The sequence below is a fragment of the Schistocerca nitens genome, chromosome 9 (genome assembly GCF_023898315.1).
Source record: "Schistocerca nitens isolate TAMUIC-IGC-003100 chromosome 9, iqSchNite1.1, whole genome shotgun sequence".
In the NCBI taxonomy this organism is placed as follows: Eukaryota; Metazoa; Arthropoda; class Insecta; order Orthoptera; family Acrididae; genus Schistocerca; species Schistocerca nitens.
Window position 1 is genome coordinate 338,300,213 of NC_064622.1, and position 18,450 is coordinate 338,318,662.

Sequence of the window (18,450 nt, forward strand, 5' to 3'; positions counted from 1 at the left end):
TGACGCCACACTACTTGATTCAGCACTGCACCTACATACGTTAGTTCCCGTCGGCTTGCGACGCCTATACGACCGGCACCGTAATGTAATAGGGATTATTTCACCATCTATTTACTGGCTTTTGTTGTGCATGTCATTCACCGAACAACGATTACAGGGATGGTACATCTGAAGATTGAGACAGTAATTAGCTGGGCATACAATGCAGATAGAGGCTGTTAAGAGATGTAATCGTAAATCGCAAAAATAAAGTTCTTGTAGACTGCTAAGGAGGAAAGTTACGGAGTATACACAGGGTGGTCCATTGATAGTGACCGGGCCAAATATCTCACGAAATAACTACAAAGAACGAAACTCATCTAGCTTGAAGGGGGAAACCAGATGGCGCTATGGTTGGCCCGCTAGATGGTGCTGCCATAGGTCAAACGGATATCAACAGCGTTTTTTTAAAATAGGAAACCCCATTTTTTATTACATATTCGTGTAGTACGTAAAGAAATATGAATGTTTTAGTTGGACCACTTTTTACGCTTTGTGATAGATGGCGCTGTAATAGTCACAAACGTAAAAGTACGTGGTATCACGTAACATTCCGCCAGTGCGGACAGTATTTTCTTCGTGATACATTACCCGTGTTAAAATGGACCGTTTACCAATTGCGGAAAAGGTCGATATCGTGTTGATGTATGCCTATTGTGATCACAATGCCCAACGGGCGTGTGCTACGAATGCTGTTCGGTATCCTGGACAACATCATGCAAGTGTCCGGACCGTTCGCCGAATACTTACGTTATTAAATGAAACAGGAAGTGTTCAGCCACATGTGAAACGTCAACCACGACCTGCAACAAATGATGATGCCAAGGTGTTTTACCTGCTGTCGATGCTAATCCGCACATTAGTAGCAGACAAACTGCGCGAGAATCGGGAATCTCAAAGACGTCGGTGTTGAGAAAGCTACATCAACATCGATTGCACCCGTATCATATTTCTATGCAGCAGAAATTGCATGGCGACGCTTTTGAACATCGAGTACAGTTCTGCCACTGGGCACAAGAGAAATTACGAGATGATGACAGATCTTTTGCACGCGTTCTATTTAGCGATGAAGCGTCATTCACCAACAGCGGTAACGTAAACCGGCATAATATGCACTACTGGGCTACGGAATATCCACGATGGCTGCGACAAGTGGAACATCACCCCCATTTTATCGATGGCAATCTAAATGGTGTAATTTATGTTAATTTCCTACGTAATGTTCTACCGATGTTACTACAAGATGTTTCACTGTATGACAGATTGGCGATGTACTTCCAACATGATGGATGTCCGGCACATAGCTCGCGTGCGGTTGAAGCGTTATTGCATAGCATATTTCATGACAGTTGGTCGTCGAAGCACCATACAATGGCCAGCACGTTCACTGGATCTGACGTCCCCAGATTTGTTTCTGTGGGGAAAGTTCAAGGATATTTGCTATCGTGATCCACGGACAACGTCTGACAACGTGCGTCAGCGCATTGTCAATGCATGTGCGAACATTACGGAAGGCGAACTACTCCCTGTTGAGAGGAATGTCGTTACACGTATTGCCAAATGCATTGAGGTCGACGAACATAATTTTTAGCATTTATTGCATTAATGTGGTATTTACAGGTAATCACGCTGTAACATCGTGCTTTCTCAGAAATGATAATTTCACTAAGGTACATGTATCACATTGGAACAACCGAAATAAAATGTTAAAACGTACCTACGTTCTGTACTTTAATTTAAAAAAACCTACCTGTTACCAACTGTTCGCCTAAAATTGTGAGCCATATGTTTGTGACTATTACAGCGCCATCTATCGCAAAGCGAAAAATGTGGTCCAACTAAAAATTAATTCCCGAAAAATATATTTTTCGGTAAATCTTCGGAGAAAGTATTTAGTTTCGTGAAGACTGCATACATAACGTGTTCTCCGTCGCTCGTCTGCGTATCATTCATGCAAAGGCGCTGATGACCTCCATGTTTGTATCACAAGTAAAATCTCTGTAGATGTTCGAAGTAAAGTACGGACATGTCTCAGAGTGACTGAGGGAGTTCTTGTAATACAACCAGGATTACAATTTGAATTCTCTGTTAATCGAAGTCTCAAATTTGAGAAATTTATTTACCTACCATGTTATTATTCCTTAATGATTACCTTATCAACCCTCCTATTTCTACCAAGTTTCACATCAAAGGAATATTAAAAAAGAACCTAGAGATAGCGGATGGGAATCGAACACAGGTTCTCTTCTCGCCATTACAGGTTGTACCACTAAAGGCTCCTGAACCGCCGTATTTCTTCCATGGATTAGATGCCCTCACTCTTTGTTGGTCGATGTGATCTAATGGTTCAAATTTTTCAAATGGCTCTCTAAGCACTATGCGACTTAACATCTGAGGTCATCAGTCCCCTAGACTTAGAACTACTTAAACCTAACTAACCTAAGGACATCACACACATCCATGCCCGAGGCAGGATTCCAACCTTCGACCGTAGCAGCAGCGTGGTTCCGGACTGAAGCGCCTAGAACCGCTCTGCCACAGCGATGTGATGGAATCAAATCGATAATAAACACATACAGGCGGTGTGTTTCGTCCTTGGTGAAGACGTCCAGCAACTGATTTTGGAAATAGCTTACGAGCATCGGTATCCAGTGAAAGTTCACTAATGTTCTGTACCGCTGTAGTCCAACTGCCTTCAACATTATGTTCATGAGATGAATACTGCAGTCGATTCGGATTTCTGTGGTTCTGAGAACCGACTGCAGATTTAATGAGTCATATTCGATCAGAATCCCGCTGTGCACATACAGCTTGACAGAATGGACAGTTTCTGTGGTGGCCCTCTTTAACAGCATTAGGCTCCGCTGGTCGTCTAACTGCATTACCCAACAAAAACGGCAAATGTTTTATTTTCTGATATCACAGACGGATTTAAATATTAAGTGGGTTGATAACGTATGGAATATGCGGGTTGTTGAAAGAAGAAAAAATCGAGGCGCAAAGTTTGTGGAAAACCCACAGTATAAGAATGGTTGTGTTAGCGTCGCATATTTTAATCCATCCAGGATTAGCCACATTGAGAAAAACTGGAGGAAGAAGTAAACATTGCAATAACGAAAAATAATGCTGGTTTGTTGTTGGTGTCAGGTATGCGGAACTTTTCCAGACGTAAGATCAGTTTTATGTGAGTATAGGTATTCGGTTCTTTTTTTCCGACCAAAGTGGAACGCCGCAGATGTAAAATCCATTGTTTTCGTCTGTGGAACTGCCGTCTACCAGAATGATGTGTTTTCAGATACAGACAGACCCAAATATTCCTCTGGCTGGTACTGTGAAACTAAATAGTCTCCGAGCATTAGTCACGAGTACGTCATGGCAGCAACAGCATGTATGAGGAAGGTAGTCTCCTAGAGATTTCAGTTTTCTGTGAGATAACAGTCAGCCATTAATACCCAAACTTGCCAAAATCTTTGAAGGACAAAAATACAAGTATTTCAAATAAATCATTTAGCCTAAGGGCCTAAATAGAGACGCAAATAAAGAAAGAAATGCAAAACTATGACTAGCATACGGACGCATCTGATACAGCTATTGGTTATAAATCACTGGAAAATGTAGCAGCCAGGCAGGAGTGGCCGAGTGGTTCTAGGCGCTACAGTATGGTACCACGCGACCGCTACGGTCGCAGGTTCGAATCCTGCCTCTGGCATGGATGTGTGTGTTGTCCTTAGGTTAGTTAGGTTTAAGTAGTTCAAAGTTCTTGGGGTCTGATGACCACAGCAGTTAAGTCCCATAGTGCTCAGAGCCATTTTGAGCCAAAATGTGGCATTCGTGATATACGTATGAGTAACCGTCCAGTGTAATGTAACGTGGGACCATCATAGACTTGTCTAGCAACGCAGCAGGACTCTCCTATATAATGCGGAACTGATCCATAGACGTTACGAGAGGTGAACCTGCAAGCAGTAATACCAGAATGAGTGTGTCAGAAGACCTCATTGGCTTCGTTCGTCCACTAGTCGGCAAACAGAATCCGTCACGAGTATTTCAACCCTTATAAGGCTTCTCAAGCTGAGTGCTGGTGATATGACTGACGTGGAAGCCTGGAGGAAAAGTCAGAGCTACATCAAGACCATGAAGACAACATTTACTGACCGGGACTGACTGTTGAGCATTGCGGAGAGTGGTTGTCAAAAGTCGGATGACATCAGTGGAAGGACTCAGTTTCGAGTTCTAAAGTGCTACTACCAGCAGTCCAACTAACGCAATGGCTGTGTGTGTGGAGACAAAAGGAATGCGCTTAAATGTTCGAGCAGATTATCATATGTCACAAATTTCTGTAGCAAATGCTAACCGACACTTGAGGTGGTGTAAAAAGCGACGCCACTCCAGAATGGATGACTGGTAATGAGAGGTTTGGAGCGATGGATCACGCTATACCGTGTGGAAATACGATGGAAGCATTTGGTTTTTTTGAATACTTGGAGAAATGTAACTGTCGTCATGTGTAGTGTCAACAGGTAAGTACGGAGAAGATTGTATTAGGTCTGAGTGGGTTTTTCATGGTGAATGGTCATCTTATTGCGCTTAACCTGAAGCACACGCAGGTGGTCTGTGAGGCCAAGAACATTATTTTCATATTAATACAGTGTCCGACAATCGATCCCAAGGAGCTACTTTCATAGTACCTTCCAGTGAGCATAAAAGGAGTCGGTTTGGTATGGTACCTGATATTTTAACAATACCACTTCCGGTTAGCTTACGACAAACTGTTCTAGCGTATCACGGACCTGGCGCGTACACTGGCGTCAGTTTATTGTTAGATCTGCTTAGGCTCTTTCCGTGTAGCGTGGGCTTTCCGTAATGTGAGAACATACTTTTTCTTGTTGTGTACTTTGTATTTATGTAGCTAGAAATACAAGGAAATGAATAGTGGTTTTATTTTAGAGCATTATGAACGCAGCTACCACAAATGCTGCTATTATTTGCAACACAGATAAGAAATATCAACTGAGAAGAAAGGAATTATTTTGAGCTTCTACAAGACAGTATTTGAGCAAACTGCAATGTCAAAAACTTTGCCAAAACCAGGTAACTTAAAGAGTTGGAGACCTTTCTAGTGCAAAAATTCTGAAATGGAATTAGTGTGAGCTCACAAGGATTGTGTGAGAACTGCAAAAAAAAAAGAGCAGAGGTGAACCAGATAGTCCATACTATCTTATTTATTTACTATACTATCTTATTTATTTATTTCAAGGATATAACGCGAAATACGAATAATAATGATTCTCTGAAAAAGTTATTTATTCGTTGACGTTTGAACTTTACATCTGCGAAAATGCTTCATTGTTTGATATCTTCTACATAATATGACTCACCGTCATGAACACAGTTATTATACAATCCTCTACGCCTCTAATCCTTGCTTCCATACTAATATCAATCACAGACCTGTCGCATTGTAGCCGCCCAGCGACATGAGCTGTTATAACTCTAAACTGTAGAGTAGCTCGACAGAGCAGTTCCTAGTCTCCTGCTTCACACTGTAGACCATCAACAATGGGTTCTAGGTTCGATTCCCAGGCAGATAGCTCTTTCCCCTCGCGTTTCGGTATAAACGTTGTCCTGACAAACATTTTATTGTCACTGATTTACAAGCCGTCGAAATGATGTCAAATAAACACTTGAACCAAGGACCAGAACATCCCGACCGGGACGTCCCGCCTAATAATGCCATATGCAAATTTCATTTCATTCTATTTTACTATTATGCGAGCACAGCACAATAACTACACAATGACGAACATGTTTACTCCGTAGAAATCCATGCCTCCATACTAATACAATGCGAAAGCAACTCCGTTACGTTTTCACGACCAATCTGCTGAACCGATTTCGATGAGGTTCTTGATATCAGATAGCTTAATCCCTAGGGATGAACATAGGTTACTTCAAAAAGTGTGAAGTGCAAGATATCTACTGACTTGAAGAGTATCACGTGAATTATGGAAAAATATTTATTGTTTGCCACGGCCTTCGCCTCTACTTCCCAGACTAGTCTGATCCTACCAACATCTGGCTTTTCATCGTCGTTAGCCTGCCGTATCTTAAGGGTTGTGTGAGCTGCCCTAGAATATTGCTCAGAATGGTTCAAATGGCTCTGAGCACTATGGGACTCAACTGCTGAGGTCATAAGTCCCCTAGAACTTAGAACTACTTAAACCTAACTAACCTAAGGACATCACAAACATCCATGCCCGAGGCAGGATTCGAACCTGCGACCGTAGCGGTCTCGCGGTTCCAGACTGCAGCGCCTTTAACCGCACGGCCACTTCGGCCGGCTATTGCTCAGAATTTTCATGGGTGCCGAATGTATACAGAAAAGGGCACCACGAATTGTTACTGGTTTGTCTGACTGGGAGGCGTCCTCCGAGTAGATCTCACCGTGACGCGGTATGCAGGCCGTGCATTACGCTAACTCGGAATTCTACAAAGAATCCCCCTGACGTGACTCTCATACACAATATATGACTTTTAATCCCTTGCCCCTGTTGAAGAATGATTCCAGGAGAGGACGCACACCGGACTCTATAATACGTATCAATTTGATAAAAATACAAAAATAATGCCCCCCCCCCCCCAGCTGGCCGGGGTGGCCGAGAGGTTATAGGTGCTACGGTCTGGAACCGCGCGACCGCAACGGTCGCAGGTTCGAATCCTGCCTCGGGCATGGATGTGAGTGATGTTCTTAGGTTGGTTAGGTTTAAGTAGTTCTAAGTTCTAGGGGACTGATGACCTCAGAAGTTAAGCCCCATAGCGCATAGAGCCATTTGAGCCACCCCCCCCCCCCCCAATAGAATGACAGTGTTGAGGGCACTGGCGGGTAATTTTTAGCTGAAAGCCAGAAATACTGTGCAGAATGAAATAATTTTTTTTATTGTTATAAGGTTTTTACGTGTTGACAGCTACTGAACTATATGAAAACATAAACGTAAATCAGTGACACACGTCGGCGTGCACACACTTCATTCAACATCTAGACGTCACTACAGATATTCGGATTTAGAGTAAGATATGTTCGATATACCTGTTATCAGTGGCGATGATGTGGCGCAGACGAATAGCGAAATTCTGCATAATCCGGTGGAGTGTCGGAACATCGATGCTATCGAAGACCTGAATAACTGTTTTCAGAACAGTAATGGTTTTAGGGTTTTTGCTGTACACCTTGCCTTATAGCCTCACAAAAAGTAGTTACATTTGTACAGATCTGGAGAATATGGTAACCAATCGAGCGCCATGCCAGTGTCCTCCGGGTACCCCAGTGCCAGAATGCGGACCCCAAAGTGTTGCTCCAGGAAACCAAACACTCTCCTGCTTCGATGGGGTCGAGGCCCGTCTTGTATGAACCACATCTTGTCGAAATCAGAGTCACTTTGGATAATGGGGAAATGGGGATGAAATCATCTTTCAAAATCTTCACACACCGTTCAGTAGTCACTCTGCCGTCAAGGAATATCGCACCGATTATTCCGTGACTGAACACGGCCCATCACAGAGTCACCCGTTGAGGGTGAAGAGACTTCTCGATCGCGAAATGCGGATTATCAGCCCCCCACCCCTCCCAAATGCGCCAGTTTTGCTTCCTGACGAACCCATCCAGACGAAAGTGGGCTTCTTCGCTAAACTAAACCATATTCACATACTAATTCCTATCATGCCCCGCGGCCAACCTTGCAGTTTGAACGTCCTAATGCAAACCGTTCAGAAGTTATAACGATTTTATTTCGTGTGGTTCAACAACTGTCACCCTGTGCATTAGCATCTCAATACGCAGTACAAGGTGATGCGGCCTGATTAACTATGGTACAGATTGCGTAGAAAAAAATAACAAACAACACAAAAGTATTAATTTTTCCCAGTTTTCAATACGGATTGTCACCTCTCCTTTCACTGACAGAGCGCACTAGATTCTACTTAATTTAGGACTCAACATGAAGGTTATCGACATACAGAAGAAAACTACACTTTGAGCACGTACTGCACTGCATATATGGCGCACAACTAACCCCTCCGTACCTATCTGGGAAAGAGCGGTCTGAATACGGCCGGACCTGTGGATACTTACACTGTGATGTTCTCTGCAACGTCGAAACAACAGCAGGTGACCCCTTCGTGGTGTCGAGATGTGGATAGGCGTCTTGTTGCAGTTGTGACTGCTCCATGCGACCGCGTATCTGCAATAAAATGTCTAGGCTGCCGGATGAAACATAAAACTCGGCTATCCCTCCGTCGCACGGACCGGAGGAAAAGCGACCGCTTCCCTTCGAAGCCAAAAGGCGAGTCCGTATTCTCTGTCGCAATTAGACGGAGTTGACGCTCCGATCTGTGACCCGTTCAATTGCAACAACTTTCTTGTGAACTTCCCAATAATCGTCACTCCAGCTCGCTGTCTGGATGCCCGGCGGCTATCCAATCAGCGTTGCTTTTAGGAGGCGCCCGTTGTCTCAGCTCACTGGCCCGAGCACCACACCGGTGTAGTTTTCAGAATTCGCGGAAGGTCCTGCTGCTGCATGGCGACGACGACGCCATTGTCTGGTACGGGCGTCCCGTCTACGGTAAGATGAAAGGGACGCCTCCGCACAGGACGACGACTTGAGCGGCCGTCTCTGTGGATCTTATAGAATATTCCCCCGACTGCTCAGCACCGAGCCCACCTACACTGCTTTCTGGCAGAGAACTCTACCACGGGAAAGTTCTTCATAATACGTGATTTCTACTGCAACATAGCTTGTGCTCATTATGCGATGTAATAGACCTCTGTTACTTGTAATTAGGAACACTTACCTTGATCAACGCACTTTGCTGGTTGCCATGGAAATCCTCAGTTCAGTAATAAACCCTAAACCGCAACATTTCTGAAATGTGCGTAGCTAGAAACAGACGGTCTCTCAGACCACCTAATATTTTATATCGCAGAACTCCACGTAAGTTGACAGAAATCAAGTAAATAGTTAATTCATGTTATAAGTAAATTTAATACTTTTCAGCTCATATAAACACTTTGTTGTTTAAATTATATAAAATAAACACGAAGTATCACAAGTACGTGTAGTCATTCAGTGACAGATTTCATGTGATTTTCACCACTGTTATATCAGTCAACATATTCCTGAATATAAATAAAATATTGCAGAACATGTAAAGAAAGATAATAATCAACTGAACTGAAATTTTAAAACACATCTCTTTTGCACACATATTTCTGCTGCATTCCAGGCTCTGTAGGGGACCATATTTGATGCACTCATGCACCGTTTTATTCTTCTTGGACGCAGGGCACTTCATACACGTCTTCCTTTCGTCCATTCTAATACTTGGAATGCCTTCGCTTGATTGATGAGTGTCTCCTATAACTTTGTGGATCATTTCCTTGGTATTTATAGGTAAATTTTGAATTTCCCGGCATCTTCATAGATGTGGCTCTAGCAGTTCCATGGCCAGACTTTTGGTGAATTTGAGAAGAGTTAGCATGGGGTTTCCCCCGTAGCACAAATACAGAACGAAACTGTTCACGCAACTGATGTTTACAAGTGTGTAATAGACTGCCATTGGCCAGCGCCTTGTACGTCTGTTTGACGAATAATCGGCACATTTCATGTCGAGCAAATCTACTCCAGATTTCTTTGCATTGTAGTAACAAATAATTTCTGGCTTATTTTTTATGGTATCATTTTCATTGGATTGATGCATTGGAGACACAAGAATTACTGCCTTGTTTCTCTTAGGAACAAACGAAAACAATGTTCTATTCTCCGAGAATCCGTATAATGCTTACCCAACTGGCCTTCTTTTATCAACCAAAAACTCTTGGGGAATTTCGCGTTTGTTCTTTCTGACCGTTCCAACATATGTTAGTCCTCTCTTTCTAAGCTCACGAATGAGTTCTATAGATGTAAACCTGTTGTCAGTGGTAATGTTTCTGTCACTTCCTTCTATTGGTTTACACAGACGTAAAACAGCATGAGTTGGTTTGGCAAGCTTTTTCTCTTCTCCTGTCAGGTCACATCCATCACTATCTTTCCCTGAATATATGTAGGCATTGAAGAGGTAACCGCTTCCAGAGTCTGCCAGCCACATAATTACTATGCCGTATTTGGCTGGTTTGCTAGGCATATAAACGAGGAAAGGGCATTTTCCCCTGAATAGTACTAACATTTCATCCACTGTAACTTTGCCTTTTACACAGTGTAATTGCTGAGGACAGAAAATGAATTTCTCAAAAATGTTTGATATTGCAGCTGCGCGATCTGATTTCTTTCTTTCGCCTCTGGTAGTCGCATCGTCAAGTCTCAGGCTGCTTAGAAGTATTTCAAAGCGCTTTGCCGACATTGTCAGCACAAATACAGGACGACCGGTCAGATCCTTTTCGAAAAAAGACACCATCAGACGATATGAATATTGACGTCATCATTAGAAGGTCTGTGAAAGCTTTCATTTGAACATTGTCATTATCTCTGTAATTGGACGTATTAGTTGTTTCCTGCAACTTTGCCCTTATTGTGTTCAGTTTCACGTCTGTATGTAAAACTATTTCATCTATCATGTCATCACCATATAAATTCTCCCATATTTGAGATTTAGTAGGACTTTTTCCCAAACGTCGACTTTTGGCTGTTAGGCCAGGCATTCCTTCTTTCAGAATGTTGTGCTCTGGTGTTCTTCTCGCTCTAACAGGTTCAGAACGTTCCGATTGGAAATTATGTTTTCCTTGAAAGTACTGTGTTTGCTGTGAGGCATTATCTGTAGTATAGACCGCTGTAGGCTCTTCTTCCAACAAAACATTTTGTTCACTAGTATCACTCTCTGTTTCGAGGTGACTGTCGCCTGTCCCGATATCTGGATCATCATCAGTGTCGTCATCGATCCCATTTTACGCTTCATCTAAATCCCATAACTGCGCTTGCACCCAAGCTAAAAATTTGGATTAGCTGTAGATATGCTACTTTTCTTAGAAAGTCGATCCATGTTATACCTGAAATATGACATAAATTCACGCCTAGAAGAAGACGCTGTAAAATAACAGTCCGCGAAAGCAGAATGTGTCTTAATTAGGAACAGGCGGTCTATTGGACCTACCAAATTCTTGTACGTAATACGAAACATGTGGTATCACAGGCACACAACTTCGCGCACTCCTCTAAACAATACTCTGTATGTCTTCACTGACGAATAAAACTGATTGTTGACTGCTGCTTTACAAGCGGTAAGTATTGCGGCGAAGGTACTGGGAAAGTGAAGCGGCGCATTTTACAGTGCTGCCACACTCGACATTTAAAATAAACGAGGGGTCTGAGAGATCGATGTTTCGAGCTAAGGGATAAAAATTCAAATTGGCAGGCAATGTGGGCTTTGCGCTTGCTGTGCATGGTCCAGATACTTCCCTACCTCGCAGACCCCCGGATAGCCTGTCAGTGATACTGAAGAAACTGAACTGGCTCACTCTTGGAGACAGTCGTAATCTACCCTGAGAATGTCTTCTAAGAAACTTTGGAGATCGGACTTTAAATGATGAATCTAGGAGTATACTAGAACCCACTACATATCGCTCACACAGGGTGCGTGAGGATAAGATTACATTAATCATAGCACGGAAAGAGATATTTAAACAATCATTTTTCCCTGGCTGCATTGGTGAATGGAACGGAAAAAGCCCTAATAACATGTAGATTGGGAAGTACCCTCTGCAACGCCCGCTATATCACGCAGGGATTCAGGTAAATAGGATTGTGGAAAGAGCCAAGGGAGTTGCTGTCGGTTTCATTTCACAATTGTAATTTATTATCATTATTTCACAAATACACTTTTTAAAGAATTAAATTTGCTTCGAGGCTGAAGGCCTCCAAACAGATGCTTTAGAATAATTTCAATTTTGAAAAGACATGACACACATTTAAATTTACGAATAAGATAAATCGTATACATGTATGAGACCAGCATGCGGAGCGGATGAAGGCTGGCGGATTAAATCTTCAACATTCTGAATATACTATGATGATTACTGAGGGCAGAAGGCCCCAATGTATTAAGATGCTAACAATGCTGATGGCCCACAAGGTGCACAGAAAGAGATAAACAAACGCATTAAGATGGCTGAAGGCCGCAAAGTTAAATTCTGCAAATTAAGGAAATATATATTGTAACACCCCCCCATGAACCATGGACCTTGCCGTTGGTGGGGAGGCTTGCGTGCCTCAGCGATACAGATGGCCGTACCGTAGGTGCAACCACAACGGAGGGGTATCTGTTGAGAGGCCAGACAAACATGTGGTTCCTGAAGAGGGGCAGCAGCCTTTTCAGTAGTTGCAGGGGCAACAGTCTGGATGATTGACTGATCTGGCCTTGTAACATTAACCAAAACGGCCTTGCTGTGCTGGTACTGCGAACGGCTGAAAGCAAGGGGAAACTACAGCCGTAATTTTTCCCGAGGACATGCAGCTCTACTGTATGATTAAATGATGATGGCGTCCTCTTGGGTAAAATATTCCGGAGGTAAAATAGTCCCCCATTCGGATCTCCGGGCGGGGACTACTCAAGAGGACGTCGTTATCAGGAGAAAGAAAACTGGCGTTCTACGGATCGGAGCGTGGAATGTCAGATCACTTAATCGGGCAGGTAGGTTAGAAAATTTGAAAAGGGAAATGGATAGGTTAAAGTTAGATATAGTGGGAATTAGTGAAGTTCGGTGGCAGGAGGAACAAGACTTTTGGTCAGGTGATTACAGGGTTATAAATACAAAATCAAATAGGGGTAATGCAGGAGTAGGTTTAATAATGAATAAAAAAATAGGAGTGCGGGTTAGCTACTACAAACAGCATAGTGAACGCATTATTGTGGCCAAGATAGACACAAAGCCCATGCCTACTACAGTAGTACAAGTTTATATGCCAACTAGCTCTGCAGATGATGAAGAAATAGATGAAATGTATGATGAAATAAAAGAAATTATTCAGGTAGTGAAGGGAGACGAAAATTTAATAGTCATGGGTGACTGGAATTCGTCAGTAGGAAAAGGGAGAGAAGGAAACATAGTAGGTGAATATGGATTGGGGGGAAGGAATGAAAGAGGAAGCCGCCTTGTAGAATTTTGCACAGAGCATAACTTAATCATAGCTAACACTTGGTTCAAGAATCATGAAAGGAGGCTGTATACATGGAAGAAGCCAGGAGATACTGACAGGTTTCAGATAGATTATATAATGGTAAGGCAGAGATTTAGGAACCAGGTTTTAAATTGTAAGACATTTCCCGGGGCAGATGTGGATTCTGACCACAATCTATTGGTTATGAACTGCAGATTGAAACTGAAGAAACTGCAAAAAGGTGGGAATTTAAGGAGATGGGACCTGGATAAACTGAAAGAACCAGAGGTTGTAGAGAGTTTCAGGGAGAGCATAAGGGGACAATTGACAGGAATGGGGGAAAGAAATACAGTAGAAGAAGAATGGGTAGCTCTGAGGGATGAAGTGGTGAAGGCAGCAGACGATCAAGTAGGTAAAAAGACGAGGGCTAATAGAAATCCTTGGGTAACAGAAGAAATATTGAATTTAATTGATGAAAGGAGAAAATATAAAAATGCAGTAAATGAAGCAGGCAAAAAGGAATACAAACGTCTCAAAAATGAAATCGACAGGAAGTGCAAAATTGCTAAGCAGGGATGGCTAGAGGACAAATGTAAGGATGTAGAGGCTTGTCTCACTAGGGGTAAGATAGATACTGCCTACAGGAAAATTAAAGAGACCTTTGGAGAGAAGAGAACCACTTGTATGAATATCAAGAGCTCAGATGGAAACCCAGTTCTAAGCAAAGAAGGGAAGGCAGAAAGGTGGAAGGAGTATATAGAGGGTTTATACAAGGGAGATGTACTCGAGGACAATATTATGGAAATGGAAGAGGATGTAGATGAAGACGAAATGGGAGATAAGATACTGCGTGAAGAGTTTGACAGAGCACTGAAAGACCTGAGTCGAAACAAGGCCCCGGGAGTAGACAACATTCCACTAGAACTACTGATGGCCTCGGGAGAGCCAGTCATGACAAAACTCTACCATCTAGTGAGCACGATGTATGAGACAGGTGAAATACCCTCAGACTTCAAGAAGAATATAATAATTCCAATCCCAAAGAAATCAGGTGTTGACAGATGTGAAAATTACCGAACTATCAGTTTAATAAGGCACAGCTGCAAAATACTTACGCGAATTCTTTACAGACGAATGGAAAAACTGGTAGAAGCCGACCTCGGGGAAGATCAGTTTGGATTCCGTAGAAATGTTGGAACACGTGAGGCAATACTGACGTTACGACTTATCTTGGAAGAAAGATTAAGAAAAGGCAAACCTACATTTCTAGCATTTGTAGACTTAGAGAAAGCTTTTGACAATGTTGACTGGAATACTCTCTTTCAAATTCTGAAGGTGGCAGGGGTAAAATACAGGGAGCGAAAGGCTATTTACAATTTGTACAGAAACCAGATGGCAGTTATAAGAGTCGAGGGGCATGAAAGGGAAGCAGTGGTTGGGAAAGGAGTGAGACAGGGTTGTAGCCTCTCCCCGATGTTATTCAATCTGTATATTGAGCAAGCAGTAAAGGAAACAAAAGAAAAGTTCGGAGTAGGTATTAAAATTCATGGAGAAGAAGTAAAAACTTTGAGGTTCGCCGATGACATTGTAATTCTGTCAGAGACAGCAAAGGACTTGGAAGAGCAGTTGAACGGAATGGACAATGTCTTGAAAGGAGGATATAAGATGAACATCAACAAAAGGAAAACGAGGATAATGGAATGTAGTCAAATTAAGTCAGGTGATGCTGAGGGAATTAGATTAGGAAATGAGACACTTAAAGTAGTAAAGGAGTTTTGCTATTTAGGGAGTAAAATAACCGATGATGGTCGAAGTAGAGAGGATATAAAATGTAGACTGGCAATGGCAAGGAAAGCGTTTCTCAAGAAGAGAAATTTGTTAACATCGCGTATAGATTTAGGTGTCAGGAAGTCGTTTCTGAAAGTATTTGTATGGAGTGTAGCCATGTATGGAAGTGAGACATGGACGATAACTAGTTTGGACAAGAAGAGAATAGAAGCATTCAAAATGTGGTGCTACAGAAGAATGCTGAAGGTAAGGTGGGTAGATCACGTAACTAATGAGGAGGTATTGAATAGGATTGGGGAGAAGAGAAGTTTGTGGCACAACTTGACTAAAAGAAGGGATCGGTTGGTAGGACATGTTTTGAGGCATCAAGGGATCACAAATTTAGCATTGGAGGGCAGCGTGGAGGGTAAAAATCGTAGAGGGAGACCAAGAGATCAATACACTAAGCAGATTCAGAAGGATGTAGGTTGCAGTAGGTACTGGGAGATGAAGAAGCTTGCACAGGATAGAGTAGCATGGAGAGCTGCATCAAACCAGTCTCAGGACTGAAGACCACAACAACAACAACAACAATATTGTAACAATCGGCAAAACAATGCATTAAGTTTAAAAATTTCCTTTTTCCAACACCAACGGCGGAAGACCCACAATAACTTGTAATACCTTTCAGAGGAAATTACAATAACCTTTCAAGAGTAGAGGGCGATAAAGTTTGGATTTGAAGAAAACTCTGAGAACATGTTTCCAGGGCTGAAGGCCCACAACTAACTTTGCCAAATTAAAAATATAAAATAAGTTAAATTACAACAAAATTAAGACTGCCAAAAGGATAATTAAGAGGACGGCACTCAGGAGTCTCCAGTGGATCGGTCTGCCGTCGTTCATTTAGGCGAGACAGGTGGTGAGTCCAACTACACTTAATTCGTGCGAACCCAAACAAGGGACAGTCACGGACCGACCGACCAAACGCTTGCTTGCCATGACGGAGTACACGAGAACTCAAGGCCCCAAAAAAATTACAAGTATCACTATCCCCAAGCAAATGCGTATGTGAACTGAGCTGCCAAAACTACATACCACGTTGGGCAGCAACAACAGTAGAGGAAAACACACTGCCTAAAAACTATGCAAGCGGCCAGGGCAGATAACCAGAACACTAATGGCCACAAGTCTGAAAATTCCGCTAGCGCACTTCACTATAGGTAGATTAATCAATTCCACCTGACGGCAGCTATCTCGAACACACAGGAAAACCTCCACAACAGCAACGCCGGAATCAACAACGCAATGCTCAAAACCACTTAACCTTCACGTCCTGGGTATGTGATCGACGATGTTCATACCGATTGGAGGCTCCAGACAGACTCCGACACTGCGCAGACACCGCCAGCGGGCCCAGTCGACTACGCCACACAGACATGTCCTCGGACCAACCGACCGACCAACAATCCATCAGATGTCAGGCCCGGCTTAAGTGATGCGTGGCGCCAACGGTCGAGCGGTCGATGTCCATGCAGGGCTCACTGCTGCTGCAAGCCGGCGACCGGCTTTTCCGGGCTGCGATCCAGACACGTTGCAACTGACTGCCAGGGCCCAACTCACGACCCGAACTGCCCTCGTGAACTCTCCTCCCCTCACGTTCCGACTGACTCCATGACAGATGTCAACCGGGAAGTATTAGCAGCCGAGCATAGATCCTATCAGAGGGGATATATCGATCCGCGCTACTAGCGCCGATGACGGTCAAGGTTGGTTGGTTGGTTGGTTTGGGGAAGGAGACCAGACAGCGAGGTCATCGGTCTCATCGGATTAGGGAAGGATGGGGAAGGAAGTCGGCCGCGCCCTTTCAAAGGAACCATCCCGGCATTTGCCTGGAGCGATTTTAGGGAAATCACGGAAAACCTAAATCAGGATGGCCGGACGCGGGATTGAACCGTCGTCCTCCCGAATGCGAGTCCAGTGTCTAACCACTGCGCCACCTCGCTCGGTGACGGTCAAGGAAAACAGCAACTCAGTAAGGCCAGTAATTTAAATCAACGTGGTGAGATGGAAATACGTTAAAACAGGGTGTAAAATACCAAGTGGTGGGAAGGCGAGCCATGCACGCCTCACCCTCTGTCTTCCATTTCACAGTGGTTCAGAAGGTATAGATGTAGATGTTGAAATTTTGATTTGAATATTGATGTCATCATTAGAAGGTCTGTGAAAGCTTTGATTTGAACATTGTCATTATCTCTGTAATTGGACGGATTAGTTGTTTCCTGCAACTTTGCCCTTATTGTGTTCAGTTTCACGTCTTTATGTAAAACTATTTCATCCATCATGTCATCACCGTATAAATTCTCCCATATTTGAGATTTAGTAGGACTTATTCCCAAACGTCGACTTTTAGCTGTTAGGCCAGGCATTCCTTCTTTCAGAATATTGTGCTCTGGTGTTCTTCTCGCTCTAACACGCTCAGAACGTTCCCATTGGGATTTATTTTTTCCTTGAAAGTACTGTGTTTGCTGTGAGGCATTATCTGTAATATAGACCGCTCCAGGCTCTTCTCCCAATAAAACATTTTTTTCACTAGTATCACTCTTTGTTTTCTACAAAGTGCAAAACATAAAACAGAGAGTCCTGCCTATAATTCAGAACAGTTATAAGATAACTTGGTGATAGTTACATAAGAGAACAACAGTTAATTATCAAATAATAGTAACAAAAATAAAACATTCATAATTAATAAGAACCTTAAGACCCAGAAATTTTTAATTTGAATGCATAGCCTTCCAAGAAACCAAACACTCCCCTTAGATATTCGCATGTCATTAACGTCTAATGTGCATGCACGTATTTGCGCCATTCTGCCCCGCGCGCTTCGTGTAATTGGACGACGTGATCCACTCTGCAGTCCCAAACACGTACTGTAAACTTACGGCACTGCGGCACAGATGTACATCCTCACGTAATAGGAGATTTGGTAATTTTTTTTTCTTGTGTCAGCGTGAACCAGTGTTATTGTGCTCGCAGTTTATACTATGGAGATGCTGCACCACCTGGCATAGCTGGAGACTTTTTGTGGAGACACAACAATAAAATCGAACGTGAAGCCTGAGAACATCGGAGCAATCTCAGAACCGCTGGACCTTAGATGCACAAAGTCAGGCGGCCTTAGGATCTACAGGCAGTGAAACAGGAGCCCGTCGCTTTTTAGACGCAGAGCGTCATGCGTCTCTTATAGCTCCGGCGACGCTTAGTCAATCACTACGACGGCGTCATTTAAAGGTGGAACGACAGACAGACGTCGTACCTTTACATGTAGAACGAGGGAGGCTTTTAGTGAGTCTGCATATCATTAGGATCCATTAAGTGACTGTATTAATCATCCGTCAGTCGTCTTAGGGAGAATGGATGGAAAATGTAAACACTGTAACGCGTTGAAATGGAAGGAAGAAATGCTTAGTATTTGCTGCTCTGGTAGCGGAATCTCACTTTC